The sequence below is a fragment of the Camelus bactrianus genome, chromosome 6 (genome assembly GCF_048773025.1).
Source record: "Camelus bactrianus isolate YW-2024 breed Bactrian camel chromosome 6, ASM4877302v1, whole genome shotgun sequence".
Classification (NCBI taxonomy): domain Eukaryota; kingdom Metazoa; phylum Chordata; class Mammalia; order Artiodactyla; family Camelidae; genus Camelus; species Camelus bactrianus.
In genome coordinates this window covers 100,960,026-100,985,406 of record NC_133544.1, presented here as the reverse complement: position 1 = coordinate 100,985,406, position 25,381 = coordinate 100,960,026, and the positions used below count along the sequence as shown (strand labels likewise).

The window sequence follows — 25,381 nt, the reverse complement described above, 5'->3', positions numbered from 1 at the left end:
AGTCTTGGAAGTCCTGGCCACAGCAATCAGGCAAGTAACAGAAGTAAAAGGGGTCTAAATTGGAAAAGAAGAGGTAAAAGTGTCACTATATGCAGATGACACGACAATATATATAGAAAACCATAAAAGGTCCACACAAAAACTACTAGAGCTGATCGAAGAATTTAGCAAAGTAGCAGGTTACAAGATTAATGTTCAAAAATCAGTTGCATTTCTTTACACAAATGATGAGTCAACAGAAAAAGAAAGTAAAGAAACAATCCCCTTTAAAATAGCACCCAAAGTAATAAAATATCTAGGAATAAATCTAACCACAGACGTGAGAGAATTATACACAGAAAACTATAAACCATTGGTGAAGGAAATTAAAGAAGACTTTAAAAAATGGAAAGGTATCCCAAGCTCTTGGATTGCAAGAATCAATATTGTTAAAATGGTCACACTGCCCAAGGCAATCTACAGATTTAATGCAATCCCTACCAAATTATCCTGGACATATTACATAGAACTAGAACAAATCACAATAAAATTTATATGGAACCATCAAAGACATAGAATTTCCAGGGAATAACTTAAGAAAAAAAGAAAGAGGCTGGAAAAATAACTGTCCCAGACTTGAGACAATTCTATAAAGTTACAGTCGTCAAGACAGCATGGTATTAGTACAAAAACAGACATACAGCCAAATGGAACAGAATAGAGAGCCCAGAAATGAGCCCAAATACTTTTGGTCAACTAATATTCAACAAAGGAGGCAAGAATATACAATGGAATAAAGATAGTCTCTTCAGCAAGATAAACATAAGACAAGATACAATAAACCTCCTAGGAGAAAATACAGGCAAAATATCTGACATACATCTCAGAAATCTTCCCCTAGGGCAGTCTAACCAAGCAATAGAAATAAAAGCAAGAATAAACAAATGGGACCTAATGAAACTTACAAGCTTCTGCACAGCAAAGGACACCTTAAGTAAAACAAAAAGACAACCTACAGAATGGGAGAACATTTTTGCAAATGAAACTAACAAAGGCTTGATCTCCAGAATATATAAGCAGCTCATATGACTTACTAAGAAACAACCAAATAACCCAATCCAAACATGGGCAGAAGACCAAAACAAGCAATTCTCCAAGGAAGATATACAAATGATCAATGGGCACATGAAAAAATGCTCAATATCACTAATTATCAGAGAAATGCAAATCCAAAGTACAATGAGGTATCACCTCAAACCAGTCAGAATGGCCATCATTCAAAAATCCACAAATGACATATGCTAGAGAGGCTGTGGACAAAGGGAAACCTCCGACACTTCTGGTGGGAATGCAGTTTGGTGCAGCCACTTTGGAAACAGTATTGAGTTTCCTCAAAAGACTAGGAATAGAATTGCCATATGAAACAGGAATCCCACTCCTGTGCATATATCCTGAAGGAACCCTACTTCAGGATGACAGCTGCACCCCAATATACATAGCAGCACTATTTACAATAGCCAAGACATGGAGATAGCCTAAATGTCCATCAACGGATGACTGGCTAAAGAAGTGGTATATTTATACAATGGAAAACCACTCGGCTATAAAAACTGACAATATAGGGCCATTTGCAGCAACGTGGATGCTCCTGGAGAATGTCATTCTAAGTTAAGTAAGCACCGTAACAAGGAATAAAGAGAAGTTACCTCTAAGTACAGTTATTTTGATTAAAATATACATACAGAAAGCAAGTCACCCCCACGACTGCTGCCAGGAGGAGCATCTGAATGTAATAGCCCAGCCCAAGCAAAGTAGATTCCGACCTTCTCTCCGTAGAATTTCCTGTAGAAAGACAGAAGGTAGTTTCAGAAGACACACATATTCACTCTGTAGCTTCATCCTCATGTTAATTTCTTTTTTCTTTGTTTTTAAGGTGGGGCATAAATAGGTTTATTTATTTGTTTTTTAAATGGAGGCATTGGGGATTGAACCCAGTACCTCATGCATGCTAGGCATTCACTCTACCACTGAGTTATACCCTCCTTCCATCATACTAATTTCTGATTCTAAATCAAGGGGGCTTTAAGTTTAAACCTCTGACTCAACTCACACTTAAAACATATGCGTTTTCACAGCAGCCCCCAAATTCTACCGTGAAATAAGAAGTATTTTACGTATCATAGAAATACAGATCACTGGTTCACCTGCTGAAGAGAGATAAATGAGAACAGAGCAAAGGAGGGGACGAGGCCGACTCCGGAGCAGATGCAGGGGATCATCACCACTCACTGGACAGTCTGGCACATTCAACAAATCCCACCAAAGATCATTCTTAACAGGCTTGACACAAGTGGACTTCAACTACTGGCTCAGTCATCTGAGTCTGCCTTATCTCGGGAACTTCCCTGGAGCAAATGCATCGTAAACCACAGATAATAAGGAAATGGCTGATAATGATAACAACTGGGAGTGCAATGTCTCTCTGACAAAATATTTATAAAACTCATGTAGGAATGGGAGAGGGCAGGAGGGATGTGGCTGAGTAAGGAACTGCCCTGTATTCTTTGTATCTAGCTCGTCGGCTGTTCCTAGGTTTCAAAAACACTTCAATGTTACTCAGTTAAGCTGGAGTAGATGGAACAGGCCAGGGAGGCAAGATTAGAAGAAAGGAGGCAGGGCACGAAGCGGTGCCAGGCTGGTCCTGAAAGGGAGACAGACACAGACAGGCAGACACAGAGGGCTTAGGGATGAGGCGGAAAAATGAGGCGGCGGCTCAGGTGTGTTTGCTGCTGCTGCTACTTCCCTCAGCTGGAGCACTGCTGACGCGGCAGTGCTGGGTAAGACCTGTGACTTTCCTCAGCTCTGAGTTCTCTCGGAAGCTTCCGGCTCAGTCTGGAGCTGAGATGAGCTCCGAGGGCTTAGCCTAGGGGGGACTCAGCTCTGAGAACAGCCTGGAGTCCTGAGAAACTTCACGCAGGAACCCCTAGGGCTGGACCAGCGCTCACAGGGCTGCTGTGAGACCAGCTCCATCGTCAGAGACCTGGGCGTGGACCATTCCATGGGGAAAATGGCTGAGCCCGATGCCAAATCAGATAGGAGGGACAAAGTGTGTTCATTCTCATGTGACTGGTCTTTGTGGCCTGGCTCACAGATGGCAGGCTCAGGATGGTGTCTGGCAGAGAAAACCCTGGCAATGGGTTTGAGATGTCTTGGACTCTTTCTTGTTAAGCTTTTTGTAATACATTCTTATCAACTATCCATCCTGAAAATGCCACATTCAAAACTGAAAGAATGTTAGAAGTTGCTTGCTCCAACTGGCCAATGGTAAACACACCCTGCTACAGTTAGAGAGCTGGTCAGGCAGCCTCTGCCTGCATATTTACAATGACGGAGAGTTCATTACTTCCAAAGGTTACATGTCGGCAAGAATGTCAGAAAGAATTTTTGAACCTTAAACAGATGTCTGCCCCCTAGTCCTTGCTGAAAGGCTAGAAATAATGAGGATCCCTTCAAATGTAGTTTTGTCTGATTGTTATCTCTCTCTGTCAAAAACACCCCAATTCTTAACATCAATTTTTCAAAATTCAGCTTTGATTTCTTTTTATCAAACTTATACCATACATTCATTAAAGAGTCAAACAGTTCTCGAACACCGATTGTAAAAAGGAGCAGTTCCCAACAACCACCCCATTTCCTGGTCAGAAGCAACAATGTTCAGCTCCTACTGCTGACTCTTGGAATAAAAACTCCCTATTTCTGACTAATATCCTTGTAACACAGCCTACTGACTTTTTCAGCTTTATGTATCACCTATTTAACTTTCTATTTTGGAAAATGAATATTAAGCTCTCTTTCAAACCACATCTCCTCTACACACCCAAACCTTCATTCTTCCAACCTTTTGATACAAATACATTATAATTTTGATCAGCTCAGTATCCTTGGTTTACATTATTAGGACTCTGTACAGACTGTTCACAGCTGTAGCAAGTTGTCTGCTAGGCTTACTTTTTTATTCCCTACTTTGTTTTTCCTGGAGTTAATAATTGTCTTGGTGGTTCATAGCTTAGATTTCTCTGCGCTTAACAATTCAACCCCATACCTTCTCCTAATGAATAACTTTCTCAATACTTTCCAATTCATTGTCTACAAATTTCATCTCCTTGAATAAATCTCTTCAGATCTCCTTCAACCTGGATTAACGACATGCTAGTCTTGTCACAGAGCTCAAGTGGCCACTAGTGGGAAGCAACAAGGGAATACATGGACCAGGAGAAGGGAACAGATCAACATAATTTCCTTCACAAAACATACTTAAAATAGTGGGAAAATTGTTCTCTTTACAAACACAAACACACACACCAACCCCAAAATCCCATAAAGAATGATTAAATAGCCATCAAACCCATTGCCCTGCCATCAAATTCTGTATAACATAAAACAAAAATAACAGAAGGAATATATCATATAAATATGAATCTCAAGGGGGATGGGGTACACTCAGTGGCAGAGTGTGTGCTCAGCTAGCATAAGGTCCTAGATTCAATCTTCAGTACCTCTATTAGAAAAAAAACATTAGAAACAATAGAAAAATGTATCAACTTTAAATATTTACAAATATATAAACTTCCTCTTTTAAAACTGTTCTACAGGATAATCCGGGTTAATGAGAAAGTGCCTCTTCATGACTGTGATCCTGCTGATAATTGTGGGATGAAATTAGAGTATGACCACATGAAATAAAATCCCTTATGAAATAATGATCCCGGGTGACAATCATTATTGGCTGCTGTCATCACAAAAAAGAGAGTCAACTGGACATTATGTACCTTATGACAGGAGTACAAAACTTCATATAACAAATATTCTTGCACAAATTTGAACCTCGTTCAGATCAAGCTTTTAGGGGAGGATCAAATCACTTAGCTAAAGCCAATACATAGGATGGAGAAATAAGTCTAACCACAGGGGAGAATGAAATCAACCAAACAGGAAATAGAGAAATCCCTCAGCAATTTCAAGGAAAATGAGAAACAGGAAAATTATAGATTAGAACCCACTTGAGAGATATGCTAGCTGCAATGTGTGAACTTAGTCTGGATCCTGATTTCAACCCCAAAACTGCTTAAAAGTGTATTTTTGTGACAATCAGGGAATTATTTCGTAACCCTAAAAAAAATGAATATTCCAATTGTATTTGAAAGAGACCTTGTCATTTCACTAATGAAAGGTTAAGCTACGTAGGATTGCCTTCAAAATGATCCCGAAGTGGGGGAGGGGAAGAGGTGGAGATGAAAGTTGCAACAACAGTGACTCTGAGTTGATAATTCTGGAGATGGGTGACTGATACAGACAGGCTGGCTGTGCTGTTATCTCTACTTCTGTACGTGTTTGAATCTTTCCATAAAATGTGAAACAAACAAAAAGACTTCAGTGATTTAAAACCCTCACTTGGAAGGTTAAGAGGTTTGCCCAAGTAAGTGGGCATCTGAATGGGGCACTGAGATTAGGAAGATCAGGCACCTGGCTCCAGGCCGACCTGGGGCTACCTTGACCCTTCTCTTCTCCTCACCATCCACAGCCAGCCCATAACTGCATCCTGTCAGCTCCACTCCCCAAACGCATTCTCCCTGGCTCCCACCATCTCTCATCTGGCCCACTCCAAGAGCCTCCGACCAGGCCTCCCTGCTTCCTGGGTCCCTGCAATTCATTCTCCACATTATCTTTGCAAATTGTGAGAGAAAATTACCTTAGTGCTTAAACTATCATGACTGCTTCTCACTGCACTTAGAGTCTACACTACTTTCCGTGCTCCTGATGCCCTTCTAAACCTCGCGTCTCATCACTCTCACCAGCGTTGGCTCCAGTATCTCCTCAAACCTGCTGAGCACATTTGTGCCTCGGGGCAATGGACAAGCTGCCTCTATTCCTGGGGTGACTTATCCCAGATCCTCAAAGACCAGCCTCCTTATCACCATTTTAGCTCACATGTAACCTTCTCAAAGATAGCTTTCTTGACTCCATTTCCCCCAAGTCTCCCATCTCAACACTGTATTATTTCCTTCATTTCAATCTGAAATTGTTTCCTTATTAGCCCGATTATTTTTGTTTGCTCAGTTGTCCTTGGCCTCCCTCCTCCCAGCAGCCTTGCACAAACAGCATAAGCTCCCGGGGAGCAGCCGGCGCTGATGCTCTGAGAATACACATGCTGAGCACGACATTACAGTCACGTGGTGTAGTGAAACGGTGTCGAACAGCAGATAGAGCTAAGCAGTGAGAATACTTCTCTTATTTTATAATTTAAGTGAAACCTAACATTTACTCCTGTTTAATGAAGAATTTGGAAGGTCTTTGTTCCCAGTTCCTGGACGGCAACCCCTAAAGCCTTGAAATTTCCCAAGATAGGAGTGTCTTTACTATTCATGGTGGACCCTTGAATGGCTTGTGTTCATGAGATAACTCAGGATGGGGACTGGCCAGCCAGAGACACCAACCATGTGATTAGAGGAGTGGGGCTTTGAGCTTTGTGACAAGTGAGTGACCATCAGGAGAGGTAGGGGCTCAAATGTTAGGGCTTTGACTTACAGTTAGTGTTTGGGGTAGCCATGTCAGTAGTGACCCAATAAATCATGTCTTTGTAATAAAGTCTCCAGTAAAAACTTGGGGCAACAAAGCTCAGAGCTCCTGTGAGCTTCCTGGTTGGTAACACTCTGGGAGGACTGTCACACTCAGAAGCCATGAGGGCAACCCTGAGCCCTTCCCACTGGAGTGCTCTCCACAACAGCTCACCTGATGAGATCTAAGGGCTGCTTCTTGTCTATGCTTCGAGGAGGAGCACATTCCCTGTACAGAAGGCCCTGTTCGCTGGGGCAGCTGAGGTCCTCTGATGGAGGCTGAAGTTGCACTGGGAAGCAGAAGCAAACAGGTGAGCGTCACTGTCACCACGTGTTCACATGTTCTGCTAATAAAATGTGGTGCTAACACTTTGTGGTCATTTGTAAATAAGGGGCCCTCCTTTGCCAGAAGGGATGGAGGTACCATATAATTTTTCATAATTCTCACCGAGGATTAATACTAACCCCTTGAGGGTCATTTGCAAACGTGGCTGGAAAGGAACACTTGGATGTTACCGTCCTGGGACCACCGTGGGTACCTGGTGAGGGCCTTGCAGATGCTTAATGTCCTACAACCGGGCCAGTCTTCCACAGCAAAAAAAACTACGCCACCCAAGTGCCCAAACTGCTTCAGTGGAGGCAGCAGCCCCCTCCTTGGACACACAGAGGAACCTGGACTCTGGCTGTTTAGGGGCAGGGTCAATTCTAAAACCCAGGCTTTTTTGTCCCCACAATTCAGTAGTTATTCGGTGACAGCACATGGAATATAAACAATAAAGAAACTTGACATGATGTTATATATTTAGCTTACTCAAGAAACAAAATTTAAATCCAGTCATTCTCCTTCCCACCTGACCTACTTTCCTTTCTCCTGTACTAGAACCAGATTATTACCCACCCAGCCTTAGCATGGGTCCTGACTCCACTTACCTCCCTCCCAAACACCACATGAGGTGATTCCTCAGCCTGGATGTGGAACCAGCAATTACAACAGGCTTTAGTGGAAAAGAAATGGTTGTGTGCAGATGCCAACTAAACACTGTAGAATCCTGGTGTCCCACATTAGTAATCATGACAGCTGTTTGCAAGTGTCCCCAAAGTTCATTTCAGACTCTCACTGCTAATTTTGCTGGGATATAAATATAAAACATGTGGACTGCTGGGCTGGACTGCTATGCTGAGTCTCTGATCCAGGAAGCTCAGTGTCTGCTCCCTGCAACCAGCTCCCTGTTCTGTTCATGCATGTGCATCAAGCAGCTGTTTAGTGTCCATTTTAGTATCTTAGACAGTGCATTTCAGTATGGTCTTCATCCACAAATACGTGTACCACACAGTAGTAATGATCAATCTCAGTCTTTGCTTTCTTTTGTCTTAAAGAGTCAGATAAACGGATAGCAAGGTAACAAAGTCATAGAGCGCTATAATATAGTATTTCCTTTATTTCAATGACAGGATTTATTTAAAGAGCTTAGATATAACATCTTTGCATTTATGGCATCATTTAGCGTCTGAAGCTCTTACATTTTACAAACTTCATTTCATGCGAGATGTTGTCAGTTAGAGAAGTGCTTCTGAATTTGAGGGGTTGCTGTCATCTCAGATGGAGTCCCTAAAAAATGTCAAAACTCTGCAGTATTGTCATCATGACAAGAACTCAGACAGATGAAATTTGGAAAGCCCTGTGATTTACTAGTGCACAGACAGAAAATGATATTTCAGAGGGAAAAATCCTGAATTACAGAAAATGATAAATGAAATGGTCTAACATGCATTTCCCTTACAAAGAACTAATACTTCTTTGGTTGATAATAACATCTGTCAGTAATTATGAAAAGAGCTGGCAAATGCATAGTACTTACTATTAGCCAGGGCTGTTCTAAAATTCAAACAGATTCATTAATCCCCATAGCATCTCTACGAGGTGGGTACTATTATTATCCCCATTTTATTGATGAGGAACTTGATAAACACAGAGGCTAAATGACTTTTACAAGGTAGACAGCGAGAAACCAGCACAAGTGTTCCAGCCTGAGTCTATGCTCTTGGCCACTTCTACCTTTTTTTTTTTTTTTTTTTGGTGGCAGGGAGATAATAAGGTAATTCTGGTGGGGGGTGGGGAGGTAATTAGGGTTATTTGTCTATTTTAGAGGAGGTGTTGGGGGCTGAACCCAGGACTTTATGCGTGCTAAGCATGCGCCCCATCACTTGAACTGTACCCTCACCTCTCGAGTCTATGCTCTTAGCTGCTAATCCACATTGCCCCACATGGTAACTCTGGGGGAACTACAGTTCATTCATTCACCCACTTGTTAAACTCAGCCTTCCTGGTGCCTGGGATTCAGCAGTGAACAAGACAACATGGTTCCTGCCCTAAATGGGCTTGTCGACTCCTGACATATTATCTTCATTTTACCCAGGAAGTAACAAGGTCAAGAAGACTTACCTTTTCCTGTTAACACCGGAGGATACATGAAGTGCTTTATTTCATTTCTGCCATTTGACTTACACCATGGGAAGGGAAAGCTGCCTTGCAGATCCCGGAGCTCACAAGCCAGTTAATCCTGAATTTTTTTTTAAAACTGTCCCTTACTTGATACTTGATCTGAGAAAGGATGAAGTAAACCTAAATAGATTCTAAGAAAGCGTGTGGTTTATACAGGGTAAATAACCAGCCACTGTTTACTATCCTAACAGGAATCTGTAGGCATATTTCTTTTCTTTCTCTTTTTTCATTTTTATGGGCAGCTTTTAAAAACCAAACCAAACCAACAAAACCAAATCACTTATAATTCAACAGCAGGTTCTAAATCACCCCCAAGACAGCAGCTAAACTCGGTTTAGACTTACAGTGAGGCTCCTGGTGGTTGGATTGATGAATGTATCTCTATCCTGAATATAAAAGTCGTTCACGCAGCTCTTCTCAAATAGGGCAATGAAAAACTCTTGTTCCGGTTGTTGATACTTTCATCCACTTGGAGGACTTTCATAAAACAGCTGAAGGTATCAAAGGCTGAGGACACGGTTTTCAGATGATTGGGATTCAGAGGCAATTTTATGTACAGTATCTCAGCGTATGTACAGAGCACCACCCACAGGGTGTGTACATTTGCAAATACAAGCTTGTCATCCAAAACCTATATTGGGAGAATGAAAACACAAACCAGGAAACTATTTTCACATTTTTAGTACACAGATTTTTCTTACATTGCTGGTAGTTAAAGCACTTGTGCAAACACACACAGATATGACACTGGTAAAAGTGAAGATATAATGAAAATAGATTTGCAAACCATCATACATTTTTGCCTTAAAGTTAATTTCTTTGTTGAAATTACTGAAAAGTTATTTAAAATCCTTACAATTCATTCATAAAATAACCAATGTTTTAGATGAAGAAAAGTAAACTTGTTAACTTTTAGTCCAAATTAGTAACTAAAAATAGAAACACGAAAAAATTCTTTGCAGGGGCATTGTAATGACAATTTTTTAAATTTCTTAAACCTAGGACTATTTACATATCTGTTCAATATAATGTTAAACAGCCATTAAAAGGGATTTAAAAGAATTATATTTATTAATATGGAATATATAATAAAAGGAAAAAGAAAAAAATGTGAAATAATAATTTTCATTTTTGGAAGGGAAAAATATCTACATTTGAACAAAAAAATGTTTAGAAGGATTTTAAGATTCTTTATGTATAACTAAGGTACAGATGATTTTTAATTCCACTGCTTTTAATTCCATTGGATTTTAATTCCAATGTTCTTTCATTTTCAATTTTGGGGGAAATTTTTATAATAAAAAAACTTTAAAATTGTTCTTGCATAAATACATTAATAGATATATTTATGACTACATTCTCTGGCTATTAAAAAAAGATCTCCTAGCTTTGGATCTGAAACATACATTCCATAATGCAGATTCTGACTGACTCGCCTCCCAGTCCAGAGCAAAAGCACGGCTAGGGTGACATGTTTCAAATATCATTCCAGGGAACATGCAGGCTCCCAGCCAACGGCTGCAAAGGGACTGACACTGATCTGCTTGCTCCCAGCTGCAGACCATCACAGATGAGTTTAGATTCATAGGCTCAAGTTTTCTCTGTCAAAAGAAATCAGAAAATGTTAGACTTTTACTTTCACCACGGGAACAAGAAGTTGTTTGATTTTCTTTTATTAAAAAAAAAACAACAAACCAATTTGAACCTGAAGAAAAGACATTTGCTCAAAATACCACAGTAGCAATGAAGGTGCTCTGGCTGGCAGGGACTTGTTGGATTCCTGTGAGTGCTGAACTCCTCACATGGAATTCCCTTGGCACTCCAGAAGGCCTGTGGTTGTCCCCATGGGTTTTTGGCCATATGTGGTGCACAAAAGTCTCTGGCTTTGCCACAATTTCAAAGCCTTTTTTGGCTTATGAAAGGCTTTGCACTCAAATGGAGTTTTCTTGAGTCCACTCACTGATGTCATTCACCAGAGTTATAGTCCAGATCTGACATTCTAGACTCTTAAAATCTTGCAGACATTCAAATGGTTCAGGTTTGGATGTGTATTCACCTCTGCAGGCCTGGACCAAATTCCATAAAGCCACCCGGACAAGTTCAGCAAAATGCAAAGACATTTTTCTTTCTGCAAGACTGAAATGTCTGTGAAGCTATAAAAATTTCTGCATCTACAAAAATAGGGAACCAACTCATCAATAACATATCTATCCATAATGCATGGACATTTGAAAAAATACTGTATTTACTCCTATTAAATTCTATCTGGCTTTTGCCAAATTGTGTCCTAAACTGTAAGGAAAGTATATAAATGTAGAGAATTTTTGACCTTTTAAGAGAAAAAGGAACCCTCCTACTCGGTTGGTGGGAATGTAAATGTTGCAGCCACCATGGAGGACAGTATAGAGTTTCCTTAAAAAACTGAAAATATACTTCCGTGTGATCCAGCAATCCCATTCATGGGTATATGTCTGGAGAAAAATATAATTCAAAAAGACACATGCACCCCAGTGTTCACAGCAGCACTATTTACAGTAGCCAACACACTGAAACAACCCAAATATTCACTGGCAGATGACTGGATAAAGAAGTTGTGGTATATTATATATATATGTATATTTACATATATACACGCATACACACACACATATATACACATGAACACACACACACAATGGAATACTGCTCAGCCATTAAAAAATTAAATAATGTCTTTTGCAATAACATGGATGGACCTACAGGGTATTATGCTAAGTGAAATATGTCAGAGAAAGAAAAACAAATATTCTATTTATTAACTTATATGTATATCTAAAAAATAAAACAAATTAATTACTATAATAAAACAGAAATAGACTCACAGGTACACAGAACAGACTGGTGGTTACCAATGGGGAGAAGGAGGAGAGGGAGGCAGGAAGGGGGTAAGGGATTGAGAGGTAAAAAGTACTATGTATAAAATGGATAGGTTATAGGGCTGTATCATACAGCACAGGGAAATATAGCCATTATTTTATGGTGACATTAAATGGAATATAATATATAAAGATGTTGAGCCTCTGTGTTGTACACCTGAAAATAATATGATGGAAATCAACTACTCAATTATAAAATACTTAATCAAAGTTTTTTTCATATTATTTGCAATAAGTTAGAAGCCAGCACTGTCAATAGAAACATAGTGCAAGTCACAAATTTCCAGTAATCCCATTTAGACAATAAAAAGGAACAAGTGTACTTAATTCCAGGAATAATTATATTTATCCCAAAATATCCAATATACTATCATTTCAAAAGTGATTAACACTTTGAAAACTTTTAATAAATATTTTACATTATTATTGTTGTACGAAGTCTTGAAAATCTATTATGTATTTTCCACTTATAGAACATCTCAATTCACAATAGTCACATGTGGCTGGTGGCTACCATACTAGACAGAGCAGATTACACCATTCACACTTCTGATAAATTACCTGCTCTTATTTATTTAAAAATCTTCCAGAAAAGGCTTTAGATATTCCCTATATCTAACAAAGCAACCTTGACTGATGAGGAATATCTTCATTATAAAGTGAAAAATAAAGGTAAGAGAGCCATGGTTACATGTAAGTTAATGTAACAATTCCTTCTTAATTCATTCAGGACTTTACAATCTTTCTTCATATTCCAAGGATTCACTGTCACTGTGCAATGTTTTTCACTATAATCATCTTTGGAATTGAGAGGCTTCTGATGACCCTGCTTTGTGCATCTGTACATAAAAGAAAATAACAAACAGAGAAAAAGACCTTATTAAAGATAATTTAGGGGGGTATAGCTCAAGTGAAAGATCATATTCTTAGCATGCACAAGGGCCTGGGTTCAATCCCCAGAACTTCTTATAAAAATAAAATAAATAAAAACATAATTACCACCCCCTGCAAAAAATTAATTAATTACTTTAATTAAAATTTAAAAAAAGATAATTTAGAGAAGCCTTATCAGGCTACAAGAGCTACAATGAATGCCCCTCCCCCATTAATTTAGAAGAAGTTTCACAATATTTCCCAACATAAAGGCTAAAATATAATTCGGAACACTTCCTGATGGTCAGCATCATTTTAACAAAAATGTAGATAATTACTTCCCTGGTGTCAAAGCTCTGTCAGAGATGGGCACAGAAAATTTAGTAAAAATTATTTTGCAACTACCTTTGAAAGAAATGCTGAGAAATGATCTTTTCTGTTGGAAATTAGCCTGCTTTTATATTCTGCAGTAGGCATACGTGTTTACAAACCAGGCAGGAACTGGATCATATTTTACACATACTTTAGAAACTGATTTGAATTTTGCTCTCTACCTGCAAGGCTATTTCTTAGGTAATAACATAAGCTGGCCACTATACTAAATTTTGTTTCCCTGTTTGCTTAATCCTCACAACTCTGTAAGCTGCTATTATTACACCCATATAACAGACATAGAGCTTGAGACAGAAAATAATTTGGGTAACTTGGTAAATGGTGGAGCTGGGTAATATCGCAGCCAGTCTGACACTCAAGTCCATTCTTCTCACCGATGTCTGATACTGCTGCCTACATTCAGCAATGACTCCTGATTTCATATTTAAGTGTGTCATTTCTAAAAGTGCAAAGCTATATTAGTACTGCTGTGTAAATTATTCTTTTCAGATGTGATTGCCAAAAAAACAAAAACAAATAAAATCAGGGTGCCACTGAGGGGAGGGCGAACTGCATATGGATGGACACAAGGGGACTTTATGAGGACACAGTTGCACAACTCTAGAAATAGTTAAAATGGCTGACTTGTACAATTATAATATGTGAATTTTATGGCCTGTAAATTACACCTTAATACAGCTATTAAATTAAGAAACTGAGATACCAAATTAAGACTAAAACACATATATATATATCATACATAGTACAACAGGCAAATATCATTATTTACTGCACCATTTTCCTTCATGCAGCTTCCTTTCCTCACCTGTTAATGAAAGGATGATTCATTTTTAAAATAGCCTTTTAATTTATTCAGCAAATAATTTTTGACGGCCTACAATGTACCCAGGACTACTCTAGGCACTTGGAATAGACCAATAAACAAAACAAAAGTCCTGTCCTCACGGAGCTTGGTTGGAGTCTAGCTGGGGTGGGGGTGGAGATGACAATACACACAACAGAGCAGCAGAGGAGGTGGCATGCTAGGAAAGAGGAACCATAGATAAAAGTAAAAAGGGCAAAGTAAAGAGAGTTGAGGGTATAGGATGAGGGTGATGTTGTATTAAATACCAGAGCAGGGCACACTGTGAACTGAGGTTAGAATTAAGACTAGGAGGTGAGAAGTCCCAGGAGGACGGAATAACCATCACCAAGGCCAGCGTGACCTCGCATGTTCCAGAATGGGGGCACGGCTGGAGCTGCGGAGAAGGGTCAGTGCAGATCCTGTATGGCCTTGGAGGACATTGTAAGGACTGTGGCTTTTACCCGGAGTGAAATGGGGAGGCACTGCAGAAGGACGACACAATCTAACTTAGGTTTTCAAGGCTCACTTGACTGCGGGGTGAGAATAGTGCAAACGGGTCAGAGATGAAAGGTGGGAAGCTACTGAGAAGGGCTATGCAGGAGGAGAGGACAGTGGCTCAGGGCAGGGAAGCAGCAGTGGAAGCAGGAGCCATGGTGAGAAGTGGCTGGGCTCTGGATATGTTTTAAAGGCAGTGTCAAACCAGATCTATTGACAGAATTCATGTGGTATGTCAGTGAAAGTCAGAATAACTCCAAGATTTTTGACCCAAGCAGCTGGAAGGATTAAGTTTCCACTAACTGAATGGGGGAGGCTGCATAAAGAACCAGTTTGGGGGGTAGGAGGACCAAGAGCTCAGTTTTTACACACGTTGGTTTTAAGATATCAGAGTTCCAAGTGAAGATGCCAAATCAGCAGAATATTATAAGAGTCCAGAGTTTGAGAGAAAAAGTCTAACGGGAGACAGAACTGTGGGAATCATGGGTCACACAGGTGGTACAGGAAGACATGAAACCCAGGTACTCAAACATTAAGATACCCTGGCATTAACCATAGAAGTTATCCTTGAGGGCTTGCCTACTAGGTGAGGATATCAGTCCTATTTCCCGACCACCCGAGTTTTAAAAAGGAACTTACAAATGAATTCGTGCAAGACACTGCCTCCAGTGTGTGGGATCAGAGCTGGAGTCAGAGAATGGGATGGTGCACGCTACTCCCTATGGCACATTGTGTGTGTGTGTGTGTGTGTGTGTACGCATATTTGTGTGAGCAGGGGGATGAGTTACACCTGTCTTAAGAAAAAGAGGTAGAAATTCTAGAAGCCGAAAGATGAAAGAATATCCAGATCTGGTAGAGGGAACAGGGGAAACACTGTGTACTGCAAGACATATCCCCATAATGCCATTTCCCACCATTCTTTTATCAGGAACACAGTTGGAACCTGGGGAATTATGTAGATACGTGTGATGTACACAAATTTTCTGACTATGTAACACTAAATATCTACATATGTAGCAAGTTAATGATATTTATATCTCCTTCAAGTTTAATAACAAGTTCACAACAGAAGGAAAATAAAATATTGAGGACTGGTAGAATTATCCTTGAAGGCCTTTCAATGCTCAGAATGGAAGCAAAAGCGGCTTCACCCCACAAAGTATGTCATTAAGAGTCAAGAATGTTTTTTATTTGCTTAAGAAATTGAGAGTTACAACTTCCTGCTTTAAAGAGTTAACTTTAAGACAGATACCATACTATAAACAACATCTATACTGGTGCTTTCTTAAAGCTATTTTTAGTTTCTGCTTGTTCTGATGTACTCCAGAAACTCTGCAAAGAAAACCTTCTATTCAAAGGCTTAAAGGAATAAAAAAAGAAATAACACCGCATTCTTTTAAGTGTTCTCTGTACTGAAAGTCATTTGCAAATGCAGCACTCTGCCACATATCTACATTTTTAACAATAAAGACTTTTGTGCAATTTTTCAATTGCTATGTGACTTTGCGTCAGTCTCTCACTCAGAAGCAGAATGGAGTACCAGAAAATGACACATCATGTCTAAAACTACAGATGTGGAATATGAACTTACACCAGGAAACAGCTAAGTGGGAGGGTAAGGTTTACCTTTTAAGTTACTGTAAGTGCAGTTACACTTTCTCCCTGCTTCCCCTGTGAAGTGAAGAACTAGTCTTTTCCAGGAAAGCTCTCATTCTGAGTACTGTTTTCTTTAAAATATTTGGAGATTCTTTTTTAAGGTTCTTTCACTTTTAAGTCTTTCCCCAACTCTACATCCCATAACAAGTGTTAAAATTATCCAATAGCCTATTGTTACAGAATATACTCTACAAAAGCTGAGGTTTCCCAGGGCTTGGATCCCACAACTCTGCTACCAGATAATCCTAAATCCTTCCTTCCATAACTGACTCTTCTACCAATTCCCAGCTGCGGGCAAATTCAGCTTCTCAGCCCAGTTAACTTTCTAACTCTGCCTACGAACACTCTACTGCCAGTAAGGGAAATCTAAGGGAGCCAACAAAGCCCCTAGTGAGGGTTGCCTCCTTCAAACAATCAAGAGGCCATCACCAAGCAAATATTTAAACCTACTGCAAAACTTCCGAAGACATCTTACAAACAATATAGTTTATATAGATTCATACTATTTGCTCTGGAATAGTGATTTCCAATGGAGGGAACAAAGGACCACATGACCCAAGCAATTATTTAAAACTGCACATAACTATCCCTCTTCACGTGAGGATTCAGGTAAGCCTGTCTTATAGGTCTAGGTGTAACAGAATGGCAGCACCCCTAGCAGTAGGGTGAAAAGCAGCGAGGTAGACTTTTAGTGAAAGGGAGTGATGTAATAGGACCCACCGCCCACTTACCTCCCACCACAGGACAATCATCTCAGATCGAGAACAAACACTTTGGGAAACAGAGGTTGTTTATGTTTTTATGGTATCTGGTGGAAATAATGCCCTGAGTCACGTGAAGTTGTGGCTGCAAAATTGAACAGGAGACCAGACATTTTCACATTCAGGACACAAATAATCAGCCCCCGAGTGGTCACCATATCTGCTCTCCCCTTTGCCTGTTCACCCCAAAAGCTGCAGGACTCTCTTTCTTGCAGTGACACCCACCATTTCTCACAAATTCCTGCCAAGTTCACGTCAGCAGCTGGTGGTGTCAAAGTCAACATTTGTACTGCTCTGAAGTCTCTCCATTACTTTATATCCTTCTATTTTCTCTGTTGTCTTCCTAGCTACCCTTGCATTCAGAAGCTGGTTAACGCACTAACATTGACTCTGTAATCAGTCCAGGATATAGGAAGCAGAGATTCAACTGTAACCAGTCCCAGAATACTTGTCATGCCACTCTAGTGTCCCAACAAAATACTCTGGCATCCCTCATCTCACCCAAAGAACCACTAAATTACTTAGAGGTTGTAAAAGTATAGGGTTTCTCTACTGGGAAACACTGGCTTGTGGTAGAGTCTTGATTTCAGTTTTTGCAACTAGTTACAGGCAAAAAGACATGGTCCACAAATTTTCTTCAAGCGTTTGGAATTTAAACTTTTATTAGATACAGAGCCGGCTGACTAACCGTAATCTATGAACATATGGTCATATTATAAAATAATGTCCATGTCTGCCTTACAGCCATGTAAGAACTTGAATTACACCTGCATCCTGTAGGCCTTTAGAATTGGATGTGAAGCATCCTGTGTTAAAAACCTCCTATCCAGTCCCAGAACACCTTAAAGACAACATCACATTAATGCCACTGAATACATTAGTATAGAACTTGTATGGTTAAGTTACATCTCCAATTTCCCAGAGCTGGAAAGCAGATGCCTAGAAAGGCTGGAAAAGCCCAACTACCAAAACAGCTCAAAAGTTGAAGCAGACTCCTGCACCTCCCAGGGCGGAAGGCGGAGGGTGGAGGGGGCATTGCCAACCACACTGTCCTCCCCCAGGATGTGGCATGTGGGGAAGCAGGCAGGAGTGGGTAGCTGGGACTCAGAGGTGGAGAGGTGATGAAAGCAGGAGTGGAACTGCTCTGGTCCTAGAACAACAGAGCTGTAAAAAGCTCGGCTTCAGTTCAACCCGCTTCGTCTCCCAATTCCCCTCCCACCTAAGTGACAAACAGAGCACAGTCAGGCACTTTCTGCCCATGACGGTGACTACTAGCAGGAAAGGGACCAGGATAAAAGCATGTCCTACAAAAGATCAGTCTGATTTTAAAGACTGTGTTATAATCAATGAACAGCAGTGTCAGAGAGGGACACTTGTGAGGTGCTCAAATAGGGAGGAAGAGGCTGAGGATCCATTTCCAGCACTTCCATGTCTTTTATCACTCCTATTTCTGACCTTTCCTTTGCCACGTTTTGTAGCACTGCCATCACTGGCAGGTAAAGGGGCAGCAATGAGACTTGGCCGTTTGGCTGATGGGGCTACATTTCCCAGCACTGGAATGAAAAGGCACTGGAAGAGGAGCAGCTGGAAGATGTGAACCGCGGTCCTGGCCTGTGCCAAACACTAACCAGGTGACCCTGGTTTAGGCTGTTAGTCTCTCTGGGCTTCCAGCTGTTTACTTATAAAAGAAGGTTTTGTCATTGCACAAATATATCCAATATGAAATGTAACGTGAAAGTCAAACATAATGACAACTCACCTGCTTGCCTCAGGGAACAGTAAAAGCACTGAACACTATGTGAATGTAAACACAGAGTTAAGAAAACTGTTGAGGTAAAGCACTAAACTGAACATGGAGATAAAGTTTTATGGATTTTCTTGGCTTCCTTTTTTAATTGCAACACTGAATTAATAGTTATTAGCTATACTCCAAACCACCACCCCTGCGAATAAAGTAGGTTAGCACTGCCTGGATGCCTGCTATTGCCCGATGCTAAGCAGGGTGAAGGTATAAAGGAGGCTGAACAAGGGAGTCTTCTCCAGTTACCAGCTAAGTGAGGAGACACATTGGAAACCAACCGGCAATGGTACCAAGTCAGTACTCAAAGACTAGATTACAGGCTACCGATCATGAACAGTGCAGAAATACAAAGAGGAGCTAGAAGTATTTGGAGTAAATAGGGAAGAATCAATGAAGGGGATGGGGCTCCAACTAGTTCTCAGGGCAATTCTAAGCTGTTTTAACTGAGGACTGGATAGGAAAAGACTGGTGACTCCTGGATTTTAATAAGGCACAGGTTACCCTAGGAGGCTAAGTCACATAATGATTGGAACAAATAAGGTAAGGCCAAAGTGATTAAGGGTCGAGACTACCTGGCTGAGATCTGGTTGTGGTAAGTCTTTGACTTGACTCTAGATGTTGGAGGGTCAAAACTGAAGGTTGACTGAAAGGAGGGGAGAGATTATCCAAGAATTCAGCAGAAGGAAAAATTCTTGTATCAGGGATGAACGCTCTTCATCAGAGTATCAGCAATCAGAATAGACATTTGAAACCAAAAACATACAGTTCCAGAAGCCAAGAATATGTGGAGGGTGGTGAGAGAAATATAAATCAAAGACCATTCCAAGCCTTTGGGTATTCAAGACTAGAAGAATGATTATGCCACTGAATAAATGGATACGCTGCAAGAAAAATGATTATGAAATCAGCTTTAGACATGTTGAATCTGACATATGAGCTAAGAGTAGGTGTTCTCTAAGAAGCTCAAAATTCAAAACTGAAGCACAGATCTAGAGTACAGGCTTAAGATGCAGATGGACAAGACATGATAAATCTCCTAAAAGAAAACATACGCAAAACATTATCTGACATAAATCTTAGCAACGTTCTCCTAGGGCAATCTACCCAGGCAATGGAAATAAGAGAAAAAAACAAAAGGGACGTAATTAAACTCATAAATTTCTTCACAGCATAGGCAACCATAAGTAAAAAAAAAGGAAACAACAACCTACGAATGGGAGAAAATATTTGCAAATGATACGACTAACAAAAAAGCCTTAATTTTCAGTATATATAAACAGCTCATACAACTTAAAAACAAAAAAACAAACAACTCAATCCAAACATAGGCAGAAGACCTAAACAAGCATTTCTCCAATGAAGACACAAATGGCCAATAGGCACATGAAAAAATGCTCGATATCACTAACAAACAGAGAGATTCATATCAAAACTACAATGAGATATCAGCTCACACCAGTCAGAATGGCCATCGCTCAGAAGTTCATGAATGATAAATGCTAGAGAGGCTGTAGAGGGAAGGGTACCCTCTTACACTGCTGGTGGGAATCCAGTTTGGTGTAGTCATTATGGAAAGCATGGAAATCCCTCAAAAAACTAAAAGTATACTTACCCTATGACCCAGAAATCCCACATCTGGGTATATAACTGGAAAGAACTCCAATGTGAAAAGATACCTGCACCACAGTGTTCATAGCATCACTGTATACAGTAGCCGAGACATGGAGGCAAGCTAAATGTAGCAACAGATGACTGGATAAAGAAGTTGTGGCATATTTATAGACTGGAATATTACTCTACCATGAATAGGACAAAATAAAACCATTTGCAGCAACATGGGTGGAGCTAGAGATCGTCATTCTAAGTGAAAGCAGCCAGAAACAGAAAAATACCAAATTATATCACTCATATGTGCAATCTAAAAAAATAGAGAAAAAGACACTGTGAACTCATCTACAAAACAGAAACAGACTTGCAGACTTAGTCAACAATCTTAAGGTTACCAGGGAAAGGGGATGGCAAGGGATATATTTGGGAGTTTGAGATTTACAAATGTTAGCCACTATATATAAAAATAGATTTTAAATAAAGTTTCTTCTGTATAGCAGAGAAACCTATGTTCATTATCCAGCAATAACCTATAATGAAAAAGCCTATACAGCCACCAACTGAGGAAGCAAGAGAAGAAAGGAGAGTTAGTTATGCTGGGCTAGAGCCCACTTCCAAAATCATTGTCAGCCACTGAGGCTGCCCCGAGGGCACTGAGCACTCCTCCCAGGGACAGACTGACATGACATGCGTCCTGTGAACATGGGGCAGCAGAGGCCGTCCACAGATCTGGCCCTGGGGGAGATGGGAGCAAGTCCACCTGATCCCCTTGGGGCAGCACCCCTCCCCGCAGACCCCGCCTCCTGACTGCACCGCTCCTGCCTCTCAGGAACCCACTGACTTGAAAACAAGTGATCCACGAACCTGGGGCAGCGGCAGGGAGATGGGCAGCGACCTGGCAGGCTGGTCGACTTGCCCCCTTCTCTCCCACGGCCTGTCCAGGGCTCGGCTTTTGCTGCTCCAGGCACGGTCCGCAGGTCAGCCTGCTTCTGGAAGGAGGGCGCGGTGTGGTCGAAGGCAGTGGCGGGTTATGGGGTCTGCCCATGAGAGCCCGTGGATTGGCTTCAAACTCCCCAGCGCATGGCCTGAGATTGGCCTCTGCTGCCCCAGATTCGTGGAACTCAGGTTAGAGGCCAGCCTGCTCCTGGAAGGCAGGTGCTGTGCTGTCAGGGAATGGCGGCGGCTGCGATGGCGGGACTGGGGCTGCCCTGTGAAAGCGCGGGGTTTGCGACCATTTCCCGCTGTTGCTGCAGCCATCCCAGCACACTGATCACACTGCGCCCACCTCCCAGGGGCAGCCTGACCTGTAACCTGAGTCACAAGAACCTGGGGATTTAGAGGCCGCCCTCAAGGTCAGGCCGCGGGGAAGATGGGAGCAAATCCAGGGGCTCTCATGGGGCAGCCCCCATTGCATCCGAGGCCTCGCGACCGCACCGCACCCGCCTCCCGGGAGCAGGTCATGGTCTGAGGGCCAGTCAGAGATGCTTCGGAGCCGTCCGGAGCCCTCCCACCTCCCGGGTCAGTACCTGCTCTCCTAAACCCGGGTATAAGCGGCGGCAAAAACGCGGGGTTCAGGAACTACTAATAGCGGGGTTACCACTAACCACAGAGGCGGCTGGGAACCGCCTCAGGGTCCTAACCGGACGCGCGGCCGTGACCTCACCTCCGCACCCCTCCCTGTGCGCCTCCTCAGTCGCACAGCCCAGGCGTCACCCGCCGGCTTCGAGCAGCACGCCCGCACCAGCGCCCCCTTAACTGCCCTGGAGCAGCAGCCAAACCAAGGGCAAGCGGCGGCCCAGACCCCAGGCCGTGTTCCTCTTCCAGGAGCTGGTCCAGGAGCAACCGGCTGCCGCCAGCTTCCACTCGTTCTGGGCGGGTTCCGGCGTCCGCTCATCTGTCCGTCAGCGCGTGCGCGCCCCTCCTCCTCCTCCCTCCTGCAGCGCAAACTGCTCGGGTGGGTCTCCTGCTTTACCAGACCTGGCCACTGGGGCCGGGAGGAGCCAGGTGGTGCCCCTCCTGCTCGTCCCGCCGGGTCTCCATCCCCAGAGCCTTCACCCCGCCACCGACTGGGTCCTGGCACTGAACTAGAACCACGACTGCCCTGGGCCAGGCCACACCCCACCAGCCCCACTTCCCCTGCTCACCTTCCCCTCCCTGTTACTACCCTCCCACCCCTGGCCAGGCCCAGTCTCCCACCAGACCTTAAAGACAGGGCTTCTTCTCCTCACACCGAGGTCTGTGCCCTGACACTCCGTCCTGCTTGGTCCTAACCTATGGCCCCTACACACTCATGCCTCACCAAAGGACCCCCAAAATCCTGAAACTATACTCCTCACCTCTCAGCCAGGTCAGTTCCAATCTGAGCGGCCCCACACTCCTCAACCTATACCCCCTCACCATGGGATCCCCTTCACTCTGAGTGCACCCCTACCCTAAGCTCACTCCCTCACCCCTAACCCTGTGGTTGGGGTGGGGAAATCTGAGCTCCAGTAATGATGACTACTGCCACCAGCGGGGGATCCAGCCTAGTGTGCACCTTCATAGTTAGTGTCTGAGGCTACAGGGCGAGGCAGGCTGGGCTGAAAGAGGTTCCAATTCCCGCCCTGGCACCCTGATCCCCGCACCCTGTGTCTCATCTGACCCGATGGGTCAGGGTGATCCCAGGCTGCCAGCCAATGGCCTGTGGGCCTTGGGTGGTTGATGGTCCTGATGGTGATCTGGACCCCTAGGGCGGAGGCACTAGGCACGCGGACCTTTGGGGTGGGGGAGTTCAGAGGGTGCACTTGAGCCCAGGGGTAGACAGCAGATGGTGGGCTGTGTGCATGGGGCTGTGTGCGTGGCCTGGCCTCAGCCCAGGTGGGTGCAGGTATCTTGTTCATTCACACCAGGCCAGAGGGAAGAGGGACGGGAGCTTTCAAAGCATCAATTTTAGGAAGCCAAGGCTGGAGAGAAAAGTAGGAATGTGCACTGTCCAGGCCACCATGGATCCCGCCGTGACGCTGGTCCCTTGCATCAGGGGAGACTGGCAGTTAACTGGCCAATGAGACATCCCCTGCTGTGGTATAGTTTACAGGCAATTGAAGGGATTTTGACAGGTAATTTTAATCCAATAATTGTCACTTTCTCTGCGGGAGATCAGGTCCAAAGTCATGGTGAATCTGGCAGGGACCCTGCCTGAACTGCAGCCTGGGACTGTAGAGGACCCACCCAGGAGTCATCCTCTTAGCTCTCACCCAAAGGCACTGTAATAGAGAAGAACAAATCTGACTCCATATTGGATCTTTTCCTTTCCTTTAACCCTCTGCCGTGTTTTCTAGGCTTAGTCTTGCTAGCTCTGCAACTTTTGTAAAATAATGTTACCTTTAGGCTGAAATAAACAGAAGATCCTATTCTCAAAACTCTGACCTTTAAGGATATTAACACTTTTGCACTCTTATAAAGATAACAAGTTGCAGAATAGAAAAATTTGTTTTGTTGCAGGTGTTACAGGAACACGGTGATCTGATTCACGTGGACAGCTGCAAAGGATTCAAAGGACAAAGAAATCCGACACCAAGAAGTTTGCAACAACCAACCACAGCCCCTCCCCTATTTACTAGAAAAGGAGCCTGAAGTCTGACTTGGGGAAGATGGTTCTCCAAGATATTAGTCTGCCATTATCTTGGTCTGCAGCTGTCAACATAGACCAGGTCATAGGGCCTCTGTAAAACCTCTAACAAAGCAAAAGTTATTTTCTATTCTGCAACTTGCTGTCTTTATATAAGTGCAAAAGTGTTAATATCCTTAAAGACCAAAGACTTGAAAATAGGCTTTCCTGTATATTTCAGGCTAAAGGCAACACTGTTTTACAAAAGGTGCAGAGCTAGTAAGATTAAGCCTAGAAAATAGGGCACAGGGTTAAAGCCAAAAGGACAGATCTTCTATGGAGTCAGATATTTTTCTTTTCTATTATAGTATATTCTATTTTTGTTTTAAGTTTACAAGAATAAAGTTTAGCCTTTTCCCATTTTAAATTGTGCAATTTTAAGGAGCATTAAGTGCATTAAAAATGTTGTGAGACCAACACCACTGGTTTAGACAATTGCCTTCCTCAAACTAAAAGCTTGTATACAAAGCGCACCCCACATCCTACCACCCCCAGCCAATGAGAAGCACTAATCCCCTTTCTCTCTCTGTCTTAACCTATCCTGGATGTTCCCTATCAATGAAATCATATAAAAGGTGGCTTTTTTTTCTCGCTGCCCTCATATCTTAAGTAGGGACGGGTGAATTTTTTGTTTGTTTGTTTTCACGTGAATTAGCATTTTTGTATTTTGAGAGGGAAATCCAGATGGATTAAAGATGAGACGTACCAAATGAAGCCCTTTTGGTAACTCTGTGCATAATCTCGTGGTAGGCACTGCTGTTCTAAGTGTGAAACCAGAGCCAGAAGGGAGATGCTTAGCTCTTCTTGTGGCAAAATAAAACCAAACTAAAGCAGAAAACAAAGGCCAAGAAAGACAGCTGGAAAGAAAAACCACAGCCTGGAAAAAGCTTTCCTCATGACCCAAGGTCAGAGAAAAGCTTCACATCGCTGTGGTGCAAAAACATCTTGAAGCCCAGTGTTCTGAAAAGAAACAAAACACACACAGGCAGTTCCAACGAGAGGCAGTGCAGGTGGCCAGTGTGTGCTAGAGATGCTCGACCTGTAAGGTGAGGACATAGGCAGATGGACAGACTGCAGAGATAACATTGGCCACCATCACACTGGCAGGTCTTTAGCCCGGTGACAACCAGCCCTGGTGACAACGTGAGCAGGCAGAGGCCCCAGGAGGTCCCCTGGAGGGAAGAGCAAATGGACGCTCCTCTCCGGCAGAACAAGGTACAGGATACATCAAAGTGCCACAGGAACATCACTTCCCTAGCAGTGCTGGTCCTTAGAGAAGATTCCACCAAAGTG

At 42.5% G+C, this 25,381-nt stretch overlaps 1 long non-coding RNA gene across 2 annotated transcripts in view; it reads right to left on the bottom strand.

Moving 5' to 3' along the window:
* The window catches only part of LOC141578006 (uncharacterized), a 53,374-nt gene extending 43,150 nt beyond the window's left edge, over window positions 1-10,224 (bottom strand). The window contains exons 1-3 of one of the 2 annotated variants that reach the window (XR_012507840.1): window positions 9,441-10,223; window positions 6,769-6,883; window positions 1,722-1,821 (exon numbers count right to left, since the gene is read on the bottom strand). This is a non-coding gene — a long non-coding RNA (uncharacterized LOC141578006). Of the gene's footprint in view, window positions 1-1,721; window positions 1,822-6,768; window positions 6,884-9,440 lie in introns of both variants that reach the window. The other variant, XR_012507841.1, reaches the window with a different exon arrangement.
* Between the last annotated feature and the right edge of the window lie 15,157 nt (window positions 10,225-25,381).